The sequence below is a fragment of the Triticum dicoccoides genome, chromosome 5B (assembly GCF_002162155.2).
Source record: "Triticum dicoccoides isolate Atlit2015 ecotype Zavitan chromosome 5B, WEW_v2.0, whole genome shotgun sequence".
NCBI classification, from domain to species: domain Eukaryota; kingdom Viridiplantae; phylum Streptophyta; class Magnoliopsida; order Poales; family Poaceae; genus Triticum; species Triticum dicoccoides.
In genome coordinates this window covers 285421112-285430820 of record NC_041389.1, presented here as the reverse complement: position 1 = coordinate 285430820, position 9709 = coordinate 285421112, and positions in this window count along the sequence as shown.

Sequence of the window (9709 nt, the reverse complement as noted above, 5' to 3'; positions counted from 1 at the left end):
TCGACAGTAGTTTGTTCACCCACCGTATTATTTGCCTTCATGAGAGAAGCCTCTAGTGAAACCTATGGCCCTCGGGTCTATTTTCCATCAATATTTCCAGGTCTATAAACCAAAAATACCTTGCTGCAATTTTATTTAATTTTGTTTAGTTTTACTTTTAGCAATCTTTTATACCTGTCTCTATCAGATCTCACATTTGCAATTGACCGAGAAGGGATTGAGAACCCCTTTATCGCATTGGGTGCAAGTGTTTGATTGTTTGTGCAGGTGCATAGATTGGATACTTGCTTGTATCTCCTACTGGATTGATACCTTGGTTCTCTAACCGAGGGAAATACTTATATCTAATTTGCTACATCACCCTTTCCTCTTCAAGGGAAAAACCAACGCAAGCTCAAGAAGTAGCATAAACACAAGGAGATAACATACAAAGTGGGAGAACGAGCATATCTCCGTGTGTCCCCACTTCGTGGAATCAAGAGGTTCATTGTTAAAGGAAAGTTAGCACCCAGATTCATAGGCCCATAGAAAATTCTTGAACACAGAGGAGAAGTTGCATACAAGCTGGAATGGCCGAAAGGACAATCATGAGTTCACGATGTCTTTCACGTTTCCCGGATGAAGAAATGTCATGCTGAGATGGTGGATATCCCTTTAAGAGACAGTGCCCCTAGAAGCCATACAACTTGACAGTGATCTGACTTATGAGGGGAAGCCCGTCAGGATTCTCAAGACTGCAAATAGAGTTACCCGTAGCAAGATCATCAAGTTTGGGCAGGTTCTGTGGAGTCACCACTCCGAGGAGGAAGCCACCTGGGAGCGCGAGGAAGACTTGCGTCGAGACCACCTGCACCTATTTCTAGCCAACCTGAATCTCGAGGGCGAGATTCATCTTAAGATGGGTAGGTTTGTAACATCCGAAATTTTCATTTTGGAATGTTTTACAATTATAGTTAAGCATCCATTGCATTTTGTTTGAATTGTAGTGGAATTTGAAATTCAGAGGCATTTGAGTTTTTGTTTGAATTTGAATTCATTTCAAAATGCCAGTGGAATTTACATTGAACATTTCCTGACAAAATACTTCAATCAAAAAGTATGAGAGGAGGTAACATGACACCCCAAAAGTCAAAAGGAAATAATGCCAAAAGAAATTGAATTCAAATTTGGTTCTATTTGGAAGTTTCAAAAAATAGTTTTTATAAAGGCTTTATGTTGCCTTTGAAAAATAGTCCATCTTTTAGGATTTATTTTTCTGACCTTTTTGATAATATATATATATATATATATATATATATATATATATATATTCCATTTATTTTCCTTACTCTGTTTTAAAAATAAGAATAAATAGAAAACTTTCTAGCCAATGCCAGGCCAGCGCTAAACGCCAGGCCCAACCGGCCGACTCAGCCCACCAGCCACCCGCGGTCTACCCCGCCCGAACTCGCTATGAGCCGGTCGCCCGCACCCGCTGACTGCCCCACCCGAACTCGCTACGAGACAGTCACCCGCACCTGCGCCTTGATGTCTACTTCACAACTTTATTCTTGTAGACTCATGTTTGGCCTCCAAGCGCGGAGTTTTGTAGGACAGTAGCAATTTTCCCTCAAGTGGATGACCTAAGGTTTATCAATCCGTGGGAGGCGTAGGATGAAGATGGTCTCTCTCAAACAACCCTGCAATCAAATACAAGAAATCTCTTGTGTCCCCAACACACCCAATACAATGGTAAATTGTATAGGTGCACTAGTTCGGCGAAGAGATGGTGATAAAAGTGTAGTATGTATGGTAGATATAGGTTTTTCTAATCTGAAAGTATAAAAATAGCAAGGTAGCAAGTGATAAAAGTGAGCAAAAATGGTAGTGCAATGCTTGAAACACAAGGCCTAGGGTTCACACTTTCACTAGTGCAAAATCTCTCAACAATGATAACATAGTTGGATCATATGACAATCCCTCAACATGCAACAAAGAATCACTCCGAAGTTCCTATCACGGAGAACATAAGATGAAATTGTTTGTAGGGTACGAAACCACCTCAAAGTTATTCTTTATGATCAATCTTTTGAGATATTATTATAAGTGTCACAAACAGCCCTAGAGTTCACACTAAAATAACACCATATGACACGCATCAATCAACCCTAATGTCACCTAGACACTCCAATGTCACCACAAGTATCCATGGGTCAATTATACAATGTGCCTCACACAATTTCAGATTCATAATATTCAGTCCAACACAAAGAACTTCAAAGAGTACCCCAAGATTTCTATTGGAGAAAGGAATATGAAAACGCGTATCAATCCCTATGCATAGATTACCCCTATGTCACCACGGGAATCTGCAAGTTGATAACAGAAACATACATCAATTGAATCAATAGAACGTCCCATTGCACCACAAATATCCCATTGCAAGACATACATCAAGTGCTCTCTCATCCAAAGGATTCATCCGACATAACAAAACCTCAAAGGAACAGATTCAATTCATCACAAGAAGGTAGAGAGGGAAGAACACCATAAGATTGAAATATATTAACTAAGCTCGTGGTACAGCAAGATCGTGCTAAATCAAGAATGCGCGCGCGTGCGCGTGAGAGAGAGAGAGAGAGAGAGAGAGAGAGAGAGAGATCAAACACATAGTTACTAGTACATACCCATAGCCTGAGGGTGAATTACCTCCTCCTCATCATGGTGGCCACCGAGATGATGAAGATGGCCTCCGGTGATGATTTCCCCCTCTGGCAGGGTGCCAGAATGGGGCCCCGATTGAGTTTCCGTGGACATAGAGGCTTGCGGCAGTGGAACTTCTCATCTAGGGTTCTTTCTGGGCGTTTGGGTATTTATAGGAATTTTTGTTGTCGGTCTCACGTCAAGGGGGTCCACGAGGCAGCGACAAGCTCGGTCGCCCCTCCCTGGGGGGCACGCCTAGCGAGCTTGTCGTGTCCTCGTGGGTCTTCTGGTCCTCCCAAGAAGCTTAGGGGGTCACTTTGTTCCCAAAAAAATCACCAAAAAGTTTTAACCCATTTCGAGAACTTCTATTTCTGCACAAAAACAACACCATGGTATAGTTCTGCTAAAAACAACATCAGTCCAGGTTAGTTGTAATCAAATCATACCAAAACCATATAGAATTGTTCTAAACATGGCATGAATATTGCATAAATTATAGATACATTGGAGAGTATCAGCATCCACAAGCTTAATTCCTGCTCATCCTCGAGTAGGTAAGTGATAAAAGAAATAATTTATGAAGTGTGAATGCTAGCAAGTGCACAAGTTTTATCAGTGATAATTCCAAACACTTTTTTCTAGCATCATTATATATCATAAACAGTAGCTTATCTCATAAAACTTCTTATGATCAAGTAGCAAGCTATTCACAAGTTAAAGTACAGACCATAAAGTTTCTTGAAAACTAACAAACTATGTTCTCAATCATCAACAATTGCAATTCATCTTCTTTTCAGGAAGGGTCTATGTAAGAGATTTGATTTAGCAAATTCCATATACTCAACTATCATATAGTCTTCCATGATTGTTGACACTCAAAGAATATTATTAGAACAAATAGCATCCACCGAACATAGAGAAAGATAGGGGCTTAATGTTTAGCCTCCCAACTTATTTATCATATAGATAATGGTTAACAATAATATAATTCATGATCAAATATATTTGAATCGCCATATATGCTTGGATCTTTCCCCACCACATGATACTTGCCAACTAGAGAATAATTAAGGTTGAAATGAGAAGGAATACTATTCACTCTTGCATAAAAGTAAATACATAAAAGTAAAATATAGGTCCTTCATAGAGGGAAGCAGAGGTTGCCATGTGCTTTTTTATTTTTGAATGTGCAAGCCCTTAATGCAAAGGAACATCACATTATATTGCCCTTTGTGATAGCAACCTTTATTATGCAGTCCATCGCTTTTATTTCTTTACCATCACAAGTTCGTACAACGCTTATTTTCCCTTACAAAAAAATATCATACATATTTAGGAGCAATTTTTATTGCTTTTTGCACCGATGATGGCTTACTTGGTTTTTTGGATGCACAAGTAGTATCTCTACTTAGTACAAATTTGTGGCTAGCAAAAGATCCTAAGCAAGCACCACATGTTGGAGGATCCATAACAATATAACTTCTATACAAATATACCCAAACATAACTCATTACGTTGTCTCCCTTGTCCAACTTCAACTAACTTGTTCAAGTTTGAAAATAATTAATGGGGCTCACAATCATAGAAGATGTCCAAGATAGTATGTGAAATCTCTCTTCCTTTAATATTCTTTCATGGATTATTCAAGTGACCAACGCTGTGTTTGCTAACTTTCAATAAATTTTACCACCTATACTTCTCATATGTGAAGTCATTACTACCCATGGGATAAGCATATGTAACATATATAATTTCAGATTTATGATATTCAATTCATTCAACCATTTACTCATAGGGTAGAAGTGAAGCACACGAGTAAATGACAAACTACTCCAAAAAGATATAAGTGAAGATCAATGAGTAGTCAAACAATTAAGTAGCTATGTGAAGACTCTCTCTCATAATTTTTTTTAGATCTTAAGTATTTTATTCAAACAACAAGTAAAGCAAAATAAAATAAAATTCCAAGGATAGCACATATCATGTGAAGAAGCAAAAAACTTCGGCTCAACTGATACTAACCGATAATTGTTGATGAAGAAAGGTGGGATGCCTACCGGGGCATCCCAAAGCTTAGATGCTTGAGACTTCTTGAAATATTCACTAGGGATGCCTTGGGCATCCCCAAGCTTTAGCTCTTGTCTCTGCTTAATTCCTCTCATATCACGGTTTTCCTAATTCTTAAAAACATCATCCACACAAAACTCAACAAGAACTCGTGAGATAAGTTAGTATAAATCAATGCAATTACCTTATCATTCTCTACTGTATCAAATCACTAAAATTATTATTTAACATGGCATACTAAATGCATCTGCATATTTAATACTCCTATCCTCAAATAGAATCATTAAACAAGCAAACATATGCAAACAATGCAAACATAACAACAATCTGTCAAAACAGGGTAGTCTGTAAAAGAATGCAAGAAAATTCATACTTCTCTAACTCCAAAAATTCTGAAAAATTACCACACTATAGAAAGTTTATCATACATGCTGTGTAAAATTTTCAAGATTTTATAAAGTTCCAATTTTCTAGAAGAATTCAGATAATAAGAGAAAACTTTCTATTTTCAAACAACAACATATAGACTTGTAAAATAAGCATGGTAAAGGCTATACTTGACATTTTTATTGAAGTAAAAGATACAAAAACTTATTCTAAATAGCAGAAAGTAAGTTTCAACAAACTAAATTGATGCTCCTAGCAAAACACATATCATGTGACGAATAAAAATATAGCTCCAAGTAAGGTTACCGATAATGTTGGAGATGAAAGAGGGGATGCCTTCCGGGGTATCCCCAAGCTTGGACGCTTGGGTCTTCCTTGAATATTACCTTGGGGTGCCTTGGGCAATCCCCAATCTTAGGGTCTTGCCATTCCTTATTCTCCTCGTATCGATATCTCACCCCAAAACTTGAAAACTTCAATCACACAAAACTTAACGGAACTTCGTGAGATAGGTTAGTATGATAAAGAAAAATCATTCACTTTGGTACTATGAAAGACAAGATTCATAATTGTTCTCACACAATGCCTACTATACCTTATCATTTCTAGAATTTATATTGAGCAATAAACCATACAAACTAGAAAACAAGCAAATTATGCATTAAAAATAGAATCTGTCAAAACAGAACAGTCTATAATGATGTGAACAATGACCATACTTCTGTTAATCCAAATATTCTAAAAACTCAGGACAACATAGAAAATTTGTATGACAATCATGTGTAAAAAAGTTAGAATTTTATTGCATTCCAGTGAATTAAGGTAATTCCAGAACTAGGAGCAAAACTTTCTATTTTTTGCACAAAATCAATTTAACTATCATCCACACTATCCCAAATGCTTTACTTGGCACTTCATTGAAAAAAAACTATAAAACATGATTACTACAGTAGCTTAATCATGTGAACACACAAAAATAGTAGATATAAGTATTGGGTTGTATCCCAACAAGCGCTTTTCTTTAATGCCTTTATAGCTAGGCATGATGATTTCAATGATGCTCACATAAAAGCAAAGAGTTGAAACATAGAAGGAGCATCATGAATCACATGGCAAGACATTTAATTCTAACCCACTTCCTATGCATAGGTATTTTGTGAGCAAACAATTTATGGGAACAAGAATCAACCAGTATAGGAAGGCAAGACAAGCATAACTTCAAGATTTTCAACACATAGAGAGGAAACTTGATATTATTGAAATATGTAAAAGCATGTGTGCCTCTATCATAATAATTTTCAGTAGCATCATGAATAAATTCAACAATATAACTATCACAAAAAAACATTCTTTCCATGATCCACAAGCATAGGAATTTGATTACTCTCCACATAAGCAAATTCCTTCTCATTCATAATAGTGGGAGCAAACTCAACGAAATAAATATCATGGGATACTTGATTGACATAATCAAATTGAACATTAAAATTATGATGACAAGTTTCATGGTTATTATTACTCTTTATAGCATACATGTCATCACCATAATCATCATAGATATAGCGTTGTTGGCATAATCAATTGAAACCTCTTCCAAAATAGTGGGTTCATCATTATATAAAGCCATGACCTCTCCGAATCCACTTTTATTATTGTAAAAAGATTCAACACCCTCCAAAATAGTGGGATCGTTACTTCCTAGAGTTTACACTCTTCAAAAGCAGTATTCATAAATATTGAAATAATCATAAATAGGAGGCATGCAATCATCATAACAAATTTGCACATCAAAACTTGGGGGACTAAAAATATCATATTCATCAAACATAGCATCCCCAAGTTTGTAGCTTGGCATATCATTAGCATCATGGATATTCAAAGAATTCATACTAGCAACATTTCAATCATGCTCATCATTCAAAGATTTTATGCCAAATAGTTTATTGAATTCTTCTCCTACCAATTGAGCGCAATTTTCTGATCCATCATTTTCAAGAAAGACATTATAAAGATGAATAATATGAGGCAACCTCAATTCAATTTTTCTGTAGTTTTTCTTTTATAGACCAAACTAGTGATAATATAAGAAACTAAAAGATACAGTTGCAAGATCTAAAGATATACCTTCAAGCACTCACCTCCCCAGCAACGGCGCCAGAAAAGAGCTTGGTGTCTACTACACAACTTTATTCTTGTAGACTCGTGTTGGCCCTCCAAGCGCAGAGTTTTGTAAGACAGTAGCAATTTTCCCTCAAGAGGATGACCTAAGGTTTATCAATTTGTGGGAGGCATAGGATGTAGATGGTCTCTCTCAAACAACCCTGCAATCAAATACAAGAAATATCTTGTGTCCCCAACACACCCAATACAATGGTAAATTGTATAGGTGCACTAGTTCGGCGAAGAGATGGTGATAAAAGTGTAGTATGGATGGTAGATATAAGTTTTTGTAATCTGAAGATATAAAAACAGCAAGGTAGCAAGTGATAAAAGTGAGTAAAAACGGTATTGCAATGCTTGAAAACCAGGCCTAGGGTTCATACTTTCACTAGTGCAAAATCTCTCAACAATGATAACATAATTGGATTATATAACAATCCCTCAACAAGCAGCAAAGAATCACTCCGAAGTTCCTATTGTGGAGAACATAAGATGAAATTGTTTATAGGATACGAAACCACCTCAAAGTTATTCTTACTGATCAATCTTTTGAACTATTCCTATAAGTGACACAAACAACCCTAGAGTTCATACTAAAATAACACCATATGACACACATCAATCAACCCTAATGTCACCTAGATACTCCAATGTCACCACAAGTATATGTGGGTCAATTATATGATGTGCATCACACAACTTCAGATTCACAATATTCAATCCAACACAAAGAACTTCAAAGAGTGCCCCAAGATTTCTATCGGAGAAAGGAATATGAAAACGCGTATCAACCCCTATGCACAGATTACCCCTATGTCACCACGGGAATCTGCAAGTTGATAACCGAAACATACATCAAGTGAATGAATAGAACATCCCATCGTCACCATGAATATCCCATCGTAAGACATACATCAAGTGCTCTCACATCCAAAAGATTCAATCCGACATAACAAAACGTCAAAGGAAAAGATTCAATTCATCATAAGAAGGTAGAGAGGGAAGAACACCATAAGATCCAATTATATTAACAAAGCTCGCGGTACATCAAGATCGTGCCAAATCAAGAATAGGAGAGAGAGAGATCAAACACATAACTACTAGTACATACCCTCGGCTCGAGGGTGAACTACTCCCTCCTCATCATGGTGGCCGCCGGGATGATGAAGATGGCCTCCGGTGATGATTTCCCCCTCCGGCAGGGTGCCAGAACAGGGTCCCGATTGATTTTTTGTGGATATAGAGGCTTGCGGCGGCGGAAATTCTAATCTAGGGTTCTTTCTGGGGGTTAATTTGGGTATTTATAGGAATATTTGGCGTTTGTCTCACGTCAAGGGTGTCCATGAGGCAGCGACAAGCTCGGCCACCCTTCCATGGGCGGAGCGCCCACCTAGCGAGTTTTCGTGTCCTCGTGGGTCTTCTGGTCCTCCCACGAAGCTTCGGGGGTCTCTTTTGTTCCCAACAAAAATCATCAAAAAGTTCTAGCCCATTCCGAGAACTTTTATTTCTTCACAAAAAACAACACCACGGTAGTTCTGCTGAAAACAACATCAGTCCGGGTTAGTTCTAATCAAATCATACCAAAACAATATAATATTGTTGTAAACATGGCATGAATACTTCATAAATTATAGATACGTTGGATAAGTATCACATAGACCTCATCTTCCACCCCGCAATGGCCGTGCCCGAATCCAGAACGCGTCTGGAGTGCCACCACCACTCCGATCCTCCCGGGAACGCGTTGAGGCCCTCCCCAAGCTCATTGCCCTATAAATACCCTCACCCTCCTCTCTCGATCCCCTTCAAAACCCATGCCCAAAAAATCCCACAGAGCTCACCCACATCAAATCAATCTCGCCATCCGCCGCTTTGTCACCGCCGTTCATAGCTGATTTCAGTCGTCGATGAGCATCGTGAGCCTCTCTAGTTCTAGCAATTGGTCACCCACAACTCCACAATTTGTTTTGACAACTTTTTGCGCACCGTTTACGTCCACATGAAGCTACTCGAGCATCCCGCCACCAGAGTTGCAGCTCGCCCGAGCTTCGTCATTGTTGCTCCGCCCGTTCTCGTCATCTCCGACCGCCACCGCTGTTGCCCCCAACCTTGTCTCGCTCCATCGTATCCGACCGACGCCACCCTTGTCACCCTGGACCACTGGAGCATCGCCGGTGACCACGCCCTTGCTGTCCTCGCCGTCGACCACCTCTGTAAGCACCGACAGAAGCCCCCTCCATTTGATCTTAATCTGACGCTCTAGATTAGATCCCACATATAATTAGTTTTTTTTTAATTTTAAGATTGTTTTATTTCGGTTTTGATCGGACCGGATCGCTGGTTGTTTTTTTAGCCCTCGCAGTTAGATTTTCTTAAGGATCGGCCGTCCGTCGCTAAGCCCTCGTGCGCACAT